This window comes from Lissotriton helveticus, chromosome 4_1, assembly GCF_964261635.1.
Source record: "Lissotriton helveticus chromosome 4_1, aLisHel1.1, whole genome shotgun sequence".
Lineage (NCBI taxonomy): Eukaryota > Metazoa > Chordata > Amphibia > Caudata > Salamandridae > Lissotriton > Lissotriton helveticus.
In genome coordinates this window covers 2068267259-2068284952 of record NC_136063.1, presented here as the reverse complement: position 1 = coordinate 2068284952, position 17694 = coordinate 2068267259, and the positions used below count along the sequence as shown (strand labels likewise).

General features: G+C 46.0%; 1 protein-coding gene across 3 annotated transcripts in view; it reads right to left on the bottom strand.

Moving 5' to 3' along the window:
* The window catches only part of XIAP (X-linked inhibitor of apoptosis), a 541325-nt gene that overhangs the window by 387264 nt on the left and 136367 nt on the right, over nucleotides 1–17694 (bottom strand). The gene's annotated exons all lie outside the window — the stretch shown is intronic.

The window sequence follows — 17694 nt, the reverse complement described above, 5'->3', positions numbered from 1 at the left end:
TATTTTCTTACACGTCACTGGTACAATTCTACTGTTTGAAATGATAAGGGCAACTTGGTCTTCTATAATTTTATGTCCGGTATGACAGTCAAAATCACCTGTGCCTGCCTTCAACTACTCCGCAGGGGCAGAGGATAATTGGACAGCTATACATACTGTGCCCTCTCCTCCTTGATGCAAATGTGAAAAATATATATCTTAACCAAAACCCACTACCATCTCTGGCTTCCTTCCCCGCAATGCAGCTGTACTTTGTACTTTCACTCAAAGCAGACAAGCACCGCTGTGCAGACAGGCTCTCAGGGAGCCGTGTCACCTAGCCAGGAAAGGCTTTATGACATTACAAAAGTGGGTAAATGTTGTATATAAAAGAATGTTCTTGAGTCATAGATATATTTATGATTCCTTTATTCAAGGTAGTTACAGGTCCAGTTCTTATGATGGTAATTAACAGACCCCACCAGGAGTGACTGCCCTGTCACTCAGCCTGCCTCCAACTGACCGTAGTCTCAGGTCTAACTACAACATTCTATGATGTCACTAGGAATTATTACATTGGCATCAACAGAGCAACAAGGAAATATATAGTTAAGAGAAAGGGACAAAGTCCCTGTACAACAGTAACCAGTTTTGTTATCGACTGTTGTGATGTCATAGCAAGGAGTTATGACTATCAGAAACTGAAATAAACGATAGAGGCTCTCTATGAGAGCCATACATAGCAATTGTATGTCAAGGCATGGAGGCCAATATTACGCACTATCCCTGTTTTGCCCTCACTAATAGACAGCAGTAACAAATGAATTCAGAATCCTAATAGAAGTTTAAGCTTTCTGGAAGAACATGCATATGACAATGGAGCTTGCAGCCATCTTCCTTCTTTGTTGCTGCTCATACACCGGAGGTCTTCAAACTTTTTGATGCCAAGACCCACCCTGTCAAAAGTTTTTAGGCGTAAGAACCCCCTCCTGACAAAACTTTTAAGAAACTGGTGTTCCTCATCATCAACAACCATATACGCCCCCAATCCCCATAGCAAATCATTTTTACGGTGGGGAAAGAATATGAAACAGTGTTTAGCACACCAAAGGTTTCTGGTAGACTATGGTTCAGTGTAAGACGCTTACTGCAACGTTCAAACAAAAAGTATTACTCAAAAAGTACAATGGCGCTTTATTTTTCACAAACAAAACCTAACTTGACAAAACATATTCAACCCCTCCGCTGCGCTGAACGTTCCGTGCTGGTGTGGAACGTTCTATTGCGCGGGCGGGGCCGCGAAGTTCAGCGGATGTGCGCAGCACTACCGAGGTAGTGCATGCGACATCCGCTGAACGTGCGCAGCACTTAACGGGTTAACACCCACATTTTGCAATAAGCAACAAAAAGGCGACCTGTCCAGCTTTGCAAAGGGCCAGCTACAACGTGGCAACATGTGTCGCTGCTTTTTAGTAACTTTAGAACTGTTTGAGTAACCAAAAAAAAGATGGTTACAATCTTCCAATTGTGCGAAAGATTATGGATTATGTGGCAAATGCGGCAAATCTATCATTATACTAAAATTTCAGCAGTCACACAATGGCATAATTCTAATGACCTTGGGTATAGTGGCTGTAATAAATGGGCTGCAACTTTAGTGCACGGCACCCGAGAAGAACGATACTATGTTTCATGGGTTGTTGATGGCTTGGCTTTAACAGATGCATGGAACTGGAGGTTGCTGAACATTATAATTAAAACACACCACTTCCAATCATTAATGATGAACTGTAAGGTCCAAGTAAGATGTTTTCTGTAATTCCAGGGGGAGGAAGTGGTCTTTTAATCTTTCATACTGTTTTTCTAAAAAGGTTTTTATTTTTAACATTATGAAAACAGACTCTTCTCTTTTTGCTTAAACGCACTCCTTGCTACATTAGCTTGCTGTTGTTGACTTCAGTCATGTTTGGGGGGGTGGCTGGAGGGCAATTAGAGTCTGAACATGGGGGGCGGGGTCAAAGGTGTGGCTAAAAACAAAATATTCGGTAAGTTTTTTAGGCCTTTCACCGTCTGGTAGCTACAGATAAATTAACAGGCAGCTTCAGTGAATAATGAAAAAATAAATAAAATGTGTTAATCAGTGGGAAAGGCATTACAGTTCATTATGAAACCTCTATTAGTTAATGCACTGCAAAGGTCTGTATGTCACCAAAGAGCTACAGAAGCAAAAGTTACTTACCTTCGGTAACAATATATCTGTAAGAAACATTAGTTAGTTATAGATTCCTTACCTTAGAATTACCCCTAGGCGTCAGACTGGATCCGGAAAGTTTTTTCGTCAGCAGTACCTCTGCACGTCGCAAGATGCCGTTAGTCGGCTCCCCGTCCGTCGTCGGCATCATGGTCGCCGAGATGACGTCGCTGCAGCTACTTAGACGCCGCCCTCGCGCGCTGATGTCAGATCTGTACGTGACTTTACGCGCCAGAAACGCAGAGCCATGCAAAACACTGACCATTGGTGCACAAAACTAGGGCCCTGAAAGGATGTCCTTAACCCTAGAAATCAGTTCGCAGAATGGGGAGGATGGGTAGGGCGGTAAGGAATCTATAACCAACTAACGTTTCTTACAGATATATCGTTACCAAAAGTAAGTAACCTGTGCATCTGAAAGAAACACATCAGTTATGATTCCTTACCTTAGAATAGATACCCCAGCAATACCAACCCCGGTGGTGGGTCTGCGAACCAAGATCACACCAGAAAGTCCTGGAGAACAGAACGGCCAAAAAAGCTGTCTCTCCGGACTTGGCTGTCCAGGCAGTAGTGTTTGGTGAAGGTGTGCAGTGATGCCCATGTGGCTGCCTGACAGATGTCATTTAGAGGCACTCCCCTTCCCAAGGCAGTAGTGGCTGCTGTCGCTCTAGTGGAATGAGCGCATAGCCCGAATGGAGGCTCCCTTTTAGCCAGAGAGTAACAAGCCTTAATATACAAGACGACCCACCTAGAAATGGTGCGTGTGTGTACGGCCCGACCCTTCTTTGCAGCCCCGTAACCAACAAAAAGTTGATCATCCACCCGGAACTGCTTTGTGCATTCCAGATAGAAGGAGAGCGGACGTTTTGGGTCCAGACGGTGGAGCCTCTCTTCTTCCTTTGAAGTATGCGTAGGCGGAAAGAAGGTGGGCAATGTAATGGACTGCCCGATGTGAAAGGCAGTGACCACCTTAGGAAGAAAGGATGGGCGGGTCCTGAGAACCACCTTGTCCGGATGAACAGACAAGAAAGGAGGTTTTCGAAGAAAGGACCTGGAGCTCACTCACCTTTCTAGCAGAGGGGGTGGCTAACAGAAAAGCAGTCTTAAGAGTTAAGAGACGTAAAGGACAGTTGTGAAGCGGCTCAAATGGGGGGCACACATCAAATAAGTGAGCACAAGACTCAAGTCCCACTGAAGCATAACGAAAGGCATTGGAGGAAAAAGATGTGTTAAGCCTTTTAAGAAATGGTTAACTACCGGGGACTTGAAAAGAGAAGGCTGATCTGGCAGCCGAAGGAAGGCAGATATAGCCCACAGGTATCCTTTGATAGTGCCCAGAGCAGAGCCCTGCTGGGCTAAAGAGAGAAGGAACAAAAGTACTTCAGAGAGAGAGGCAGAAAAGGGATCCACAGCCTTTGCTGTGCACCATGCCACAAATGTATTCCACCTGCAGGCGTATACCGTCTTTGTGGAAGGACGCCTGGCTGCCAAGATTACATCACAGACTTCGGGAGGCAGGTCGAAAGACGCCAACTGACGTCGCTCAATCTCCACGCAAGGAGGTGTAGACTGGACAGGTTTGGGTGAAGGACCGTTCCCTTCTGCTGCAACAGAAGATCCTCCCGAAGAGGCATTCAGATCGGAGGATCGATGGCCATGTTGAGCAGCTTGGGATACCAAACTCTTCGTGCCCAATCTGGGGCCACAAGAATAACTTGGGCCCAGTCGCGCCTGATCTTCCTAAGCACTCTGGGCAGAAGTGATCTAGGTGGAAAGGCGTATAACAGCCCACAACTCCACTCGTGACTATAAGTGTCGCAGAGCGAGTGCCACCTTGGAAATTCTCACACACAGAATTGCTGACATTGCGTGTTCTCTTCGGTGGCGAATAGATCTAACCAAGGCTCTCCCCACTGTTGAAAGAGACCTTGCACCACCTCCGAGTGTAGACGCAATTTGTGAACCATCATGCACCTGCGGTTGAGTTTGTCCGCCCTGGCGTTCAGAGAACCTGCCAGGTGTTGAACCACCAAGGAAATGCCTCGATGTTCCAGCCATGTCCAGAGGCGGAGGGCCTCCTGACATAGGGTCCACGATCACACCCCACCCTGCTTGTTGCAATACCTCATAGCGGTTGTGTTGTCCGTGAACACCTGCACTACTCTTCCCCGGACAGAGGAAAGGAATGCCTTCAGTGCAAGACGAATCGCCCAGAGCTCCGGAAGGTTGATGTGAAGTCCAGACTCAACCGGAGACCAGAGGCCTCTGATCTCCGCCTCTCCCATGTGACCGCCCCATCCCAGAAGGGAGGCATCCGTCACCACAGTGTGGTCTGGTTGGGGAAGGGACAGGGATCTGCCATTGACCCAATCCTGGTTAGTAAGCCACTACTTGAGTTGTTGAACAGTGCCCTCCGAGATCTGGACGCAGTCGGAAAGATTCTCCTGATGCCGCGCCCACTGGAACTTCAGGTCCCACTGCAGAGCCCGCATATGCCATCTGGCACGATCTATCAGCAGGATGCAGGAGGCCATAAGGCCCAGCAGCCTCAGAGTCATTGTGACCGAAACCCGGTACAGAGGCTGAAAGATTGGAATCACAGCCCAAAATCCAATTTTTAGGTCTCGGCCTGGCCATGAGATTGTGTAAAATACTACAGGAGTATGACCCATCAATCACGTTGGGATTAGGGTAGATAATTAGAATAAAGAAACAATATCCCAACTGGTATTATTGTAAAGGCAATTAAGCATGTATGCGACAAGCATTACGTAAAAAGAAACAAGGATTCTAAATTAGTTTTGAAACGTGCGCATGGCATCGCATAATTAAGAACAAGTAGGAAATACAGTTGTAGCAGCACTGTATGTAAATAAATAACAAAACAACCCGAATTGGACTTGGTGCTCGGCGTGTACAAGTGAAACACAAGGGAGCAACGCAAGTGACAATTGTGATCAGCATGAACGGCGCAGGGTGTACAAGTGTATGAATACATACAGTGAATCAAAAGAACAATGTGGCTCCCGCAGCGCCAGCAGAGCAACAACGTAAGGAGGCAGTTCCCGCTCCCGGAGGAGCCCAGCACCACCCGCTAGAGCACCGCACGGGGACTCCATAGTCCAGGAGCCCGTGCGCGACCAGCTCAGAGCGGAGGCACGCCCACCTGCCCTCCGGTGTTTAAAACACCTTGCCGGACCCGCTGGCGCGGGTCCCGCAGCGCCAGCAGAGCATCAACGTAAGGAGGCAGTTCCCGCTCCCGGAGGAGCCCAGCACCACCCGCTAGAGCACCGAACGGGGACTCCATAGCCCAGGAGCCCGTGCGCGACAAGCTCAGAGCGGAGGCACGCCCACCAGCCCTCCGGTGCTTAAAACAACGTCAGGATGACGCAGCGCGGGACACAGCGCGGGACCAACGCCGGATGAAGCCCGGACAAAGGGCAGACAGTCTGTGACAGTCCGGGACAGGTAGGGACTGGGCTGGGCCAAGTCCCTTGGATTTTCATCTAAGGTACTGTGTGATTCGCTCGTAATTAATAGTGTGGTTTAGTGAGCCAGAGCCATGGGGAAACGAAAACTGACAGAAGAGTCTGGCGAGTCAGTAGGCGGGGTGCCAAAGGGTGGGAAAAAAGCAAAAAAATGCAAAACCAAACCCAAGCGAATGTCTAACGCAGGAGCCAACTGTGTCATGGATCGAATAGACGATCTCATACAAGATTGTGGGGACATACTGACCCAAGCACCCAAAATTGTTGAGACACCTGATGAGGGGATTATAAAAAAAGGGATTGATCTGCACAATAGGCAGGATAAGGGTGCGGTGAAAATTCCGGACATGTTTCTGGGTAAATCTGTAATGGGGCAGGGGTTAACATTGTATCTAACGTTGTGAATGAGATGTGTGTTGAACAATCGAACCCACCTGCAGTATGCGATGCTAGTATTGTGGACTTAGACTTATTTAGCTGTAATAGGTTCTCTGTTTTGACACAGATAGGGAGTGAGGATCCAGTAGGAGTCCCGTTGATGCCCACTATCATTAAAAATTCTATATCTGTGTCTGGGCATATCGATGTACCGGTGTCCCCCGAGCACACTACCAGTTCCCTTTGGGTAATTATTAAACAACTGTGTGGTATGGTGGAGACGTTGCAAGTTAAAGTCGATCTCCTGCCTGATATAGTCAAAGCCCAGAAAGATTCTTTAGGGCAAGGTACACCTAACCCTATAAAAGTTCGAATGATAGGCCCCGCAAATAACAGCACGGCTGGAGGAAAGATCTGTGTTCCACCTGCTCCCTTGCCAGCTACTCCACCTATATCCAGCCTGGTGGCAAGGAAAGCAAGGGGGAATACTCAACCGATAGGCAATTCACATGGTAAGGGGAATAGTTTGACAAACTTACCCAAAAGCGTCCCCACAAAACATAAAGACATACAAGTGGATAAGAATAGAAAGGGCGAGAATAAAAGGGAAAGCTGTCATCTAGAACTAAGATCGAGCTCCCTTAAACCATTTAGTCTCCACCGAAATGATCATCGTAATCACACACAGGCAGTTTATATGGTGAACGTTCCTAAAATACCCATGGGACGAGACCATGAAACTCCAGATTCCTTAACTAATAAGACAATCCATTGGATTAGGTATATCAGGGGGTGTAGGTCTGTTATTCGGGAGGACATCCAAAAAGCCACCAGAATTACATCTCCTGGCGATACCTATGATTGCATTGAGGTAGTCCTAAAAAACTCGAAGATAGCAGAGGACATGCTAGCCTTGGAATAGAGAACCTGTTCCCCAGACAACTCCCGGATACAAATAAGATCTCAACCCTGTCAGAGTAGAATACTGGTAAGAGAACTGACAGAGAGGAATATAGATATGCCCAGTTCTGGTTTGGACAGCAACGATTGACTCCAGATCCAGAATGGAGAAGCACTAATAAGGGTGACAAGTAGTGAAGAGGTTTCTAACCATGCACTAACTGCAATGAACCCCACTTTCTCTACTATAGAACCCCCGCTCTCAGGGTTGTTAACTGTACAGAACAAAGTCCAGACCACCCAGGATATTAATAAATTTATAAATCTCCCTGTTCCTACTGGGACACTTCTTTCCTGGAACATCGCCGGATTGAGAACGAAAATGGACTCCCCAGAGTGGTCTTCTTTTATCAACCGGCATGAAATATGTTTATTCCAGGAAACCTGGGCTCTGGAACAGTTGCATTTCCCGGGGTATTTAAACTATGGAATCTTAGCGGGAAAAGAAAGGGAAAGGGCGTCCGTCAGGTGGCCTGGCGATCTGGATCAAGCAAGACCTCGCTGTAACGGTTAAGGTAATTCCTACCAATCACAGGGATCTCCAGGCCCTCTTGTTGGAGTTCGCGAAGCGAGACCCTATTTTCATATATAATGTATATGCCAGACGTACCGGGGGAAAGAACTCGGAAATTCTAACACTTCTGGAGGAACATCTAGAAAATAATCCTCTCCACCCTAGTAATATTATCATAGGGGGAGATTTTAATGTAACTTTTGAACCTCTCCTGAATGACAATTGGGACCTTTTAGATGAAGAAGATAGGGCATGGGGGGTCCCCAAACTGGATTTAGCACCCATCAAAAGATGGACACAAATCACTATCCAACTTAACTCTCTTTGCCTTAACAAAGGAGTCAGATCTGCCAACGGTAGAACATCGAGTGATAAAAGGGGGGCTAATACATACAAGACTGGCCCTCGGCAGAGTAGAATAGACTACATTCTTGTTAGCCTGAGTCTGTGGAGGCATTTGCAGGATATGCAAATTATAGACAGAATAGAGAGTGATCATAATCCCCTATCGGTAAAAATATCCTATTGGGAATCACCAGCTCCTTTAGAAAGGGCGTTCGACGCCGTTACCCCAGTAGACGTCGTTATCTCTAATGATATGCGACACGTCCGCTGGACTAAAGTCGCACTCAACCAGGAGAATGTAGAATTCATAGCTGGTAAGCTTATTCAGGCAACAAATGATATGAAGAGGGCAGTGACTGAGGAGTGCATAATTATTGGAAATGATAGTGTAACCAGGATACATGAGGCTTTTCTTAAGGACCTACGAACAGTGTTTGTCAAGCCTTCCAAAAAAAGTGATTCTAGCAAACAACTCTCTCCACGCTGGTATTCAGAAGATTGTAGGCAGGCTCGTATGGAGTTAGGTAGAGCCCTTAAAAATGACTCGAGTATAAATGTCCATGTAGCTAGGGCAGCGTACAAATCGGCTATTTTTAAATCCAAGCGTCTGTGGGATGAGCAGAGGTGGGCAGACCTACGGGAAGCAGGACAACTTAAAGACCCACGTAAGTTCTGGAACATCTATAGGAATTGCTTAGATAGTAACTCTGACAAACCTCAGAATTGGGTTCCGCAGGATAAATGGGTATCCCACTTTAAACCTCAGTTTGCGATAGCAGCAGGGCAAGATACCACAGCTAAGGTGTTTTTTACACCTTTTTTGGAGGACCCATTTACCTTGGGGGATGTTCAGCTGGCACTGGATAACGTTGTTCCTGGTAGAGCGCCAGGAATTGACAGCATCCCAGCTGATCTATTCCTACAAGATAGGGATACTTGGGGACCATATATACTCCTACTGGCAAATGCAGTGGCAAGGGGAGCAACGGTCCCCTTCTCATGGAAGGGGGCCGAAATAATTCCAGTCTACAAGAAGGGGGACAAATCCCAGCCCGGAAACTATCGACCAATTAGTTTGATCGACACTACCCAGAAGATCATTGTTAGGCTTATTTTAAATAAGGTTCTGGACTGGGAAAGGGAATACAGCATTTTGTCTCACTTGCAGGCTGGTTTTCGAACTTGCGTTAGCACGGTCGACCAAGTTATGCATTTTACTATGCTATACTGGAAGACCGTCTTAATTGGCAAAGGCAGTCTCTATGCCGCCTTTATAGATCTTAGGGCAGCATTTGATCTGGTCCCTCGCCACACGTTATGGAAAGTACTCAGTGAAATGGGAATGCCAGGGGAACTTTTGTCCCTAATAAGCAAGCTCCACCACGAGAATTTTGCTCAGATTAGGTGGGGTAGTCCTGGTAATGTTACATCACAGTTCCCGGTAGAAACAGGTGTCCGCCAAGAATGTGTCCTGGCACCAACATTATTTTCCTTGTACATAAATGACGTTGCAAAAATCTTAATTGACTCTAACGTTGATGCTCCTATTCTTGCCGGAGGCAAAATCCCTATATTAATGTTTGCAGACGATTGTCTTATAGTTTCTAAGACGCCGAGCGGGTTACAGAAGGCACTAACAATTTTTGAGGACTTCTGTGTCGCCCGTGGTCTGGAAGTCAATGTTCTAAAATCTAAGTACATGTTTTTTAATGCACCTTAAGCCAACAGGGGTACTGTCCATATGAGTAGCGGCCCACTCGAGAAGGTACAGGCATTTAACTGTCTGGGTATTTGTATTCAACAGGACCTGTCCTGGAGGCAGCAGATTGATTTGGCCACCCTGAAGCACCGACAACTTTCTGGAGCTTTGTCTATAGAGCATTCCAGGTCTTTGACTAAACCGATAAGTCCGGTGTTAGCGGTTTACAATGGCAAGTTAGTTCTACTCTGTATGGTGTGGAAATGTGGGGTAATGAAAGGCTAAAGGGGATGACTGTCTCAGAAAACACATTTCTTAGAAAACTAATAGGTTTACCTCAAAGCACCCCATTGAATCCGCTGCTTTATGACCTGGGCATATTACCAATAGATTTAATCGCATCTCTGCGCCCAATATTATATTGGCGGCGAATCTGGACTACACCGGAACTGGAAACATATACCAGAGGGCTGATGGATGTGATCAATAGTGACGGTTCCCGGAAAGTCAAATGGTTGGGACACATTCAAAATCTTTTGACTGAGCTAGGACTAGGCGAATTGTGGAAGGATCCATTGCACGCCAGGTTCCCACTGAAGAAGACGCTAAAGACTTTGTACTGGAACTTGGTGGCTACAAAGATCTTTAGCACCACTCCTTCACAATCTCTTGTAGGCCTATTCTTAGAAATCAAAGATTGTCCCAAACTTGAGGAATTCTGGGACGTCATCACAAAGCCCCTTGACCGCAAACTCTATTTTCAGCTAAGAGTGGGAAGCCTGCCCATAAGGGCATTCTCAAATAAATGGTCCAGTGGGGGCAAGGTGGCTTGTCCAGCTTGCTCAGACGTTACTGAAACTGTCGCCCACCTTTTGTTTGAGTGCCCAATGTATGCAGCGCCGAGACGGAAGTGGTTAAAACCGATGTGCAGGACATTGGGAACAAGGAAAGGAATGTTTACAGTCAGACTTATCCGGACTAGCCCTAATATGTCTGTGTACATAGCCGTGGCGAAATTCCTAGGATGGGCATGGACGATCAGAGCCCGACTCTTGAAAGAATAATACATTATTCAAAGTCGTAGGCTAAGCACCCCTGTTGAGAGTAATATTTTGCACATTTGTATTGTTTTTGTAATGATTTTAGCTATTTATTCATGAAATGTATATCCTGATTTTATAATGGTTTTAATACTAAAGGTTTATACATGTACTTATATATATTGAGCTTGCTTTTATGACAATTGTCGAATAAAGCTTACTTGACTTGACTTGTGGCTCCAAATGAATTTGTAATGCGAGACTTTTCCAATTTGAAGGAATCGTTGGGCTGAGCTACACTGGGGGATGCGCCATCTATTGCGCTGAATTGTCGACAACGTTTCAATCCACGTAGTTTGGGATCATCTTCAGGACCGGGTCGTAGTTGGAAATCTGGAAGGTCGGGTCCGGCGAGGAAATCGTCAAGTGGCGACCTGGTTGGGATGTGGATCCACCTCGAGGGGTGGGGTATAATGGCGGGAGACAGAGCGTCTCGGCGGGGTTCGACAGGACAATGCCTTGATAAAACGAAACCTAGGGCTGAATGAATAGGGCTGAATGAATCAGCGATAACTGGCGTGGACTCGCCACGTCCGTGTTCAGAGTGCTCTGCCATGAGAGGCCTTTTGGAATCGATACGATTCCAGCTTGCACGCGGGGAGACAGACGAGACAGAAGATGTGCACGCGGGTATTGTCCCCTTTACTGGCAGCGTGATACTCAGTGGACTTTTTTTTGAGCCACCAGTAAAGCCAGTCCCCGCATGCACGTCTTCTGTCCGCCCTGTAAAGAGATGTGCATGGGCGTGCGCATGTCGGTGTGCTTTATTAAGAACTTCTTTCACTGGCCCTTCAAGTCAGGTCTAGGGATTTGGTTAATTCCCCAGCACATGATGCCGCGATGAGGTCACCGTCTGCGGGAGCGGGAAGGCTCCATATGCTTCATGCCTGCTCTGGTGTCTGAACCGGTTGAATGTGTCTCTCAGGGTCATTGCAGGACGTGAGAGACGGGAGTGCAGCCCCGTCCTTAGCTGAGCTCCGCTAGTCTGGAGTGAGCTATTGCAGGTAACTCCAATGTTCAGGCGGGGGAACAGGGACACGCGGGGAAGCTGGTCGAGACCCCAGCTTCCCCTTTAGAGACGCAGCCCCTGGTAGTGACGATGCCCGATGTTATATTGCGACGGTATAATGTCTCGCTGGGTTAATACATCCCATGCCCCCCTCCTCGCACTCAATGGTGACAGGTTATAACCCTGCCTTTCACTACCCGAGGACTGTAAAATGAGTACCGTTGCACCGTGTAGCATTAAACTTCTGCTATAAAGTGCCGGGAGACCTACTGCTGTAAAGAAACGTTTCATAAATGCTCTTCATATCGTATGTTAATGAATACAACGTTCCATTACCACCCCGATGCTAAGGATTCAAGGACACCGCAGTGGGAAAGCGGTCACCAAGCTTTAACAGGCACCGAACTGCCCCATGAGGCTGTGTAACAGCAATAAAGAGTACCTTTCGCCGTGATGCTCGCTCCCCCCTTCAGGGTGGCTTACAGTAGCATCTCACACAGGAGTAGCCTTAAAGAGCCGGTGTCACAACAACGCGAAAGTCGGCAAGCACCAGCCAGGTATAAAGAGCAGATGCCATAGTGAAGCTTCTATATGTCCAAGTGGTTAATTTGGAGAAAAAAAAAAGAAGTCATGGAGCTCCTGTCACAGGGTAGCTTGCACCAGCTGTTTTCTCCTGTTAGCGCCGCCTAAAACAGAACCAAGTACTAACCATGAAAGAGGGGAGAGGATGTGTTGTAATGACTAAAGCTGCCAAGTTCCTACCTTTGGAACCAGGTTCAAGTCTTGGCGTTGGTTCAACATCCTGTGATTCTGGGCAAATTACTTAATCTTCCCCTCCGGCATGGCACCGACGGGTCCACCCGCTGTCTCTTTAGGCTTTGGTTTCGCTCATGCTGAGTGGTCCCGTCGCAGACTTCACTCTGGGTCTGCCGGTTTCTCAGATATACCAGGGGCTTCCCTTGCCTCGTACTCACTTACTCCAATGGATTACTGGCCGGATTATGTGGTTATGCTCCGGTTGTGGCAGAGCTCAGTTTCAAACCCACCTCATCCAGAGCTGTGCATAAAGGGGAAGTAGCTTGGTTGCAACCACGGCTGATTAATCTTTATGTTGATATGGTATCAGCAGGGCATGAACACTTTGCAGTTGTATACCTGGCAGAGCTTGTACAGTGTAGGGAAGCACTATTGAGGCCTGGTGAGGCCTACTAACCAAGAACCATAAAGGGTGAATTTAATTTGGATGGGAGAATCCTATTAACTAGCGTCCTTGTTTTCTTGCCAACTCAGGAGGGATGTCACTAATTTGCCTGTTTCTTCATACGTTCTTACAGGACCTTTCTTTTCCTCTCCTCTTTCTTCCTCTATCTCTCCTTATTTTTCTCTGCCTCCTGCTCTCTCCCTACCCCCACCGCTATCGCTGTCAGTGTCCTTCCTCCTGTGTATGCATGCACTCAATGCCAAAACACTTAAAAAGTCCCACGGGCGAGACCTATTGGCTATGTCAATGCTTGTTTTTATTTGATCTCACAAGAGATCAACAAATACAGATATTTAAAAATGATCATCCTTGGGGCTTGGATAAAACTGTTGAAATTCTAATTAAAGGTGATTGATTGATACTATTTATACAATATACAGTTAATAAAAATACTCAAATTAAACGTTTTTAAAACAACATAAAAAAACTTTTAAAAAATGTAAATAAGCGATAACATACAAATTCATTTGCGGGATAGTTACACAGCATAATTAAATCTTGAGCTAACCTGGCATTGGCCACCTTTGCATAGATCACATATGCCTTTAGAGTTATTTATGACTTCCCACTTAGCTATAAAAGTAGCTAAAGGGAGAATGCCCAAACATAAGGGGAGGATACAACGCCTTGCCACATGCTCTAATAGGAACTGTAAGTAAGGCTGGGGTGTTTTAAATACTATTTTCTAAGCAAAGATTTTATGATGCTTTAGTTGTATACAGTATTCTTTATCCCTCTCATAACTGATTCTTGGGGCCATATGTTTTAAAGAGCTTCAGATGAGCTGGAGATCAATCCTGTAAAAGTGCATTGCGAGACCTCAAGGGCTTTTCACGGGTTCCTATTGAAAGTGTACCGGAAAGCCCTCTCTGTAGAAGTCTTCAGTTTTATCAAATATCTCAGTGTGTCTGGCGCCACATGCAAAAGATTATATGCACACCTTATGATATTAGAGATTCGAATATTCCAGTTACAGATAGCTGAAGGCGAAGAGCTTGAACTGGGACATATTGGGAAACTTTTACCAGTTTTCGTAGTATACTACCTTCCTTTATTTTTATCTGCTGCCGTGTTTTGATTTGTGTATATTCCATGGCGTAGGATAATATTGGGGGAATTTTCATGCCATAGACCTCCAACAATGATTTGTAGTGTCTACTTCCCGTAGAACAATAAAATCTCAGTAATGCCCCAACATGTGATTCTGCCTTCCACTCTAGATGTTGAAGATGGGCTGTATCTTGTAGATTATGCTTAAAAATACGGCGCAAATATACATATTCTTTTACCGTCTCAATTTGTTTACCTCCCAGTGACCAAGTGAAAGATAAAGGTTTCCTTCTGCCATGAAAAGGGAGAGCTTTAGTTTTAGATATATTTGGGACCAGAAAATTTTCAGTCACATATTGACTCAATTCGTTCAGATATCTTTGCAGGCCAATTGGATTACGATTGAGTATGATGATGTCATCTGCATACATTAAGCAGTGTACATCGACATGTGCTAACTTTGGAGGGAAATTCATAATTTGGGAAAGCGCCCGGGGAGGTCACTGATGTAAATGGAGAATAGTAAGCGGGCTATTAAGCAGCCCTGCTTTAACCCATTCTTCGTAGGAAATGGTTTAGTTAGACCTTTTTCTCCCCCCATCTGGACTCTACACCAAGTAGGTGTATGTAGGGAGATTATTATTGTGAGTAGATCAGAAGGGATTTCCAGATTCTCCATTTTTCTCCATAATGTCGATTTATCTATACTATTGAATGCGGTTGAAAAATCGATAAAAGCCCAATATACAATTTGAGCATTAACGTCACATATTTGTCAAGAACAGTCTGAAGTACAGCTATGTTATCCAGTGTCGAGTGCTTAGAGCGAAATCCAGCCTGTGTCTCGGGGATCACTTTATTTGCAAAGGCCCAGTCTTTTAAGTGATCCAGGGCACAAGCTGCAGAGATTTTACCAGCAGCGTCGAGTAGAGCTATTTCTCTGTAATTAGCTGGATTTGTTCTTTGGCCTTTTTTGAAGAGAGGGACCACTATATTCCCCAGTCAAGAATCTGGTATTTCTCCACTCATCAAACAGAACTGGAAGAGTGGTAGTAAGAATGTGCTCCAGTCATCTGAATTTTTTTTAAATCTTTAATTGGGATTTTATCCGGACCCAATGCTGTTGATGGCCTTGTGGAGGTTATAAAAGCTGAGATTTGTGAAGCTGAAGTTTTCATCGGATCCTGCCCACGTTGTTGCTTCTGCACAGGATACCAGTTAGGGATAGTCTGGTTTTGAGGATTATATTTATAAAGCTTATAAATTTACTTTTCCCAGTCTGATGAAGATACTGGAGTAGCTTGAGTTGATTTTTGTATCCCCATTTGATCCGATATGATCTTTCAGAAGGTTTTATTGTTTCTACATTTTACTGCAATTTGTATATCAGTTCAGACTCTATCTCTTTGGGCTTGCTTGTCTCTCTTTTTCTTCCGTTGATGGAGTTTTTTCAGTTTCCTTATTTCTTCTTGTCTTGCGACACAAAACTCTCGTAATCAGCATCTGATCAATGTATTTAATAAGCGGGAGTTATCAGTTTGGAATCCTTTCTTAGAAATGTTAACCATTTCTTGTCTTTCAGAATTTACCTGTAAAGAAGCGACTACAGACTGTATAGTTTCCTCGAATCTGATGTTGGGATTTTCTCTTCTATTTAGAGACACTGGTACAAGCTGGGAGATTGTATAATTTGATTTACTGATTGCATTGGAGTTACTCCTTCATAGGTGCATAAAGACCACGAGGAAGTAGGCTGAGTAAACATCTCGATAACAGTAGAGAGCAAAGCATGGTCACTTTCATGTGTATATTGAATGGATAATGATTGTACCTTCGAGAACAGGTCTAGACTACTGATAAAATATTCTATGATTGAAGAACTCGGGGAGCCCAATCTAGTATATGCCGCCGGAATGTCTCCCTCGGTTCTCCCGTTTAAGCTAACACCATTAATTGTTTCAGAGAATGACAAGAGCATTTCCCCCCTTTTATCTGCTTTCATCTTATCAGGGAAATGGGAGTTGGGATTAAGCATGCTATTTCTTGAGGAGATTTCCCCTTCTTGTTGAGTAGGGCATTAGAAATGTTGCCATTAAAGTACCTGGCTATTACCATTGTGGGGCTTTAGCCCAAATATCCCGGACTCGCTGTGCGGGAGGATAGACCCGAACCTGCATCGTGCCCAGAACCTCTCCAATGAAGAGGGGCTTCTGAGAGGGAATCGGGTGCGGCTTCGGCACATTGATGGAGGACCCCAGCATATGCAGGAGGTCGGCCGTAGTCTGGAGGTGAGAGACATAGTCTGGAGGTGGGAGAAGACTACCTGCCTTCAACAGCCAGTTGTCAAGATAGGGGAAGACTAACACTTCTGATCTGCGCAGATGAGCTGCGACCACCGTCATCACTTTCATGAACACGCGAGGGGTGCTGGTAAGGCCAAAGGGGAGAACGGTAAACTGAAAATGCTCGTGGCCTACCGTGAACCGCAGGTAATGCCGGTGGGCCGGCAGGAAGGGGATGTGAAAATAAGCACACTGCAAGTCAAATGCTACCACCCAGTCTCCAGGGCAGACAAGACCTGAGCGACCGTCAACATCTTGAACTTCTGCCGGAGAAAGCGGTTGACGTCCCTGGGGTCCAAGATAGGACGCAGGCCCTTGTCCTTCTTGGGAATCAGAAAGTAGTGGGAATAACAACCACAACCTAATTCTGGGACAGGAACTCGTTCAATGGCTCCCTTGGCCAAGATAGCCATAACTTCCTGCTGGAGGAAAGCCAGATGATCCTCCGACAAGCAGTGGTATCGCGGTGGCATGGCTGGATGGGTAGTTTCGTAGGGGATGGAATAGCCCCTTCGGCCTATTTGAGAAACTCACTTGTCCGAAGGGATGGTGCACCAGTGATGGAGGTGAGGGTGGTGACGGCGAATCCTGCCGCCCACTGGCATTTGATGGGCCTGAAAGGTCGGACTAAGAGGGTTTGGAGGCTGCTGCAGAGGGGGGGGTTGGTGAGCTGGCAAGCCCGCTGCCCCCCAGAACCACACCGGTTGTTTTCACGTCCCCGGCCGCACGAAGGCTGGGTAACTTGCTTCGTCCTGTGGCCTTAGGTGGGACGTGGCGGGGCACTCCTTCCGTAGCCACGAAAGGGGCAAAAAGCAGAGTGCGCCGGACGGGTGGAGAGGCCTAAGGACTTGGCCGTAGCTCGTGAGTCCTTAAAGCGCTCTAGGGCGTTGTCTGCGATGTCGGCAAAAAGGCGACGGCCATCAAAGGGCATGTCCATCAAGGTGTTCTGGAATATTGAGGGGGTTGTAGGAGCACTCCGAATTTTTACTGATTAATCAATCTTTTACACTGGTGCTGCGATTGTTGAGGTGTGTCAGACCTGATACTGAAGTTGGTTATGGTGAAATTGAGTTTCCACCCAATCGCGCACTGTTCACTTGGCGCCCTGGCGCTTTCTGTAGTTTATTCCTTTAATCCTTGTTTAAACCACACTTGTGTTTACTTGCTTTAGTATATCTTTTTATTTCATGTTTATACTTTTTTCATGTTGGTTATAGTATCATTGTTCAGCATTCACATTACTGTTTAGTAACAAACTTATCTGCACAGTACATTTTTACATTATATTTATACACATTTGCTTGGCACTTATGTT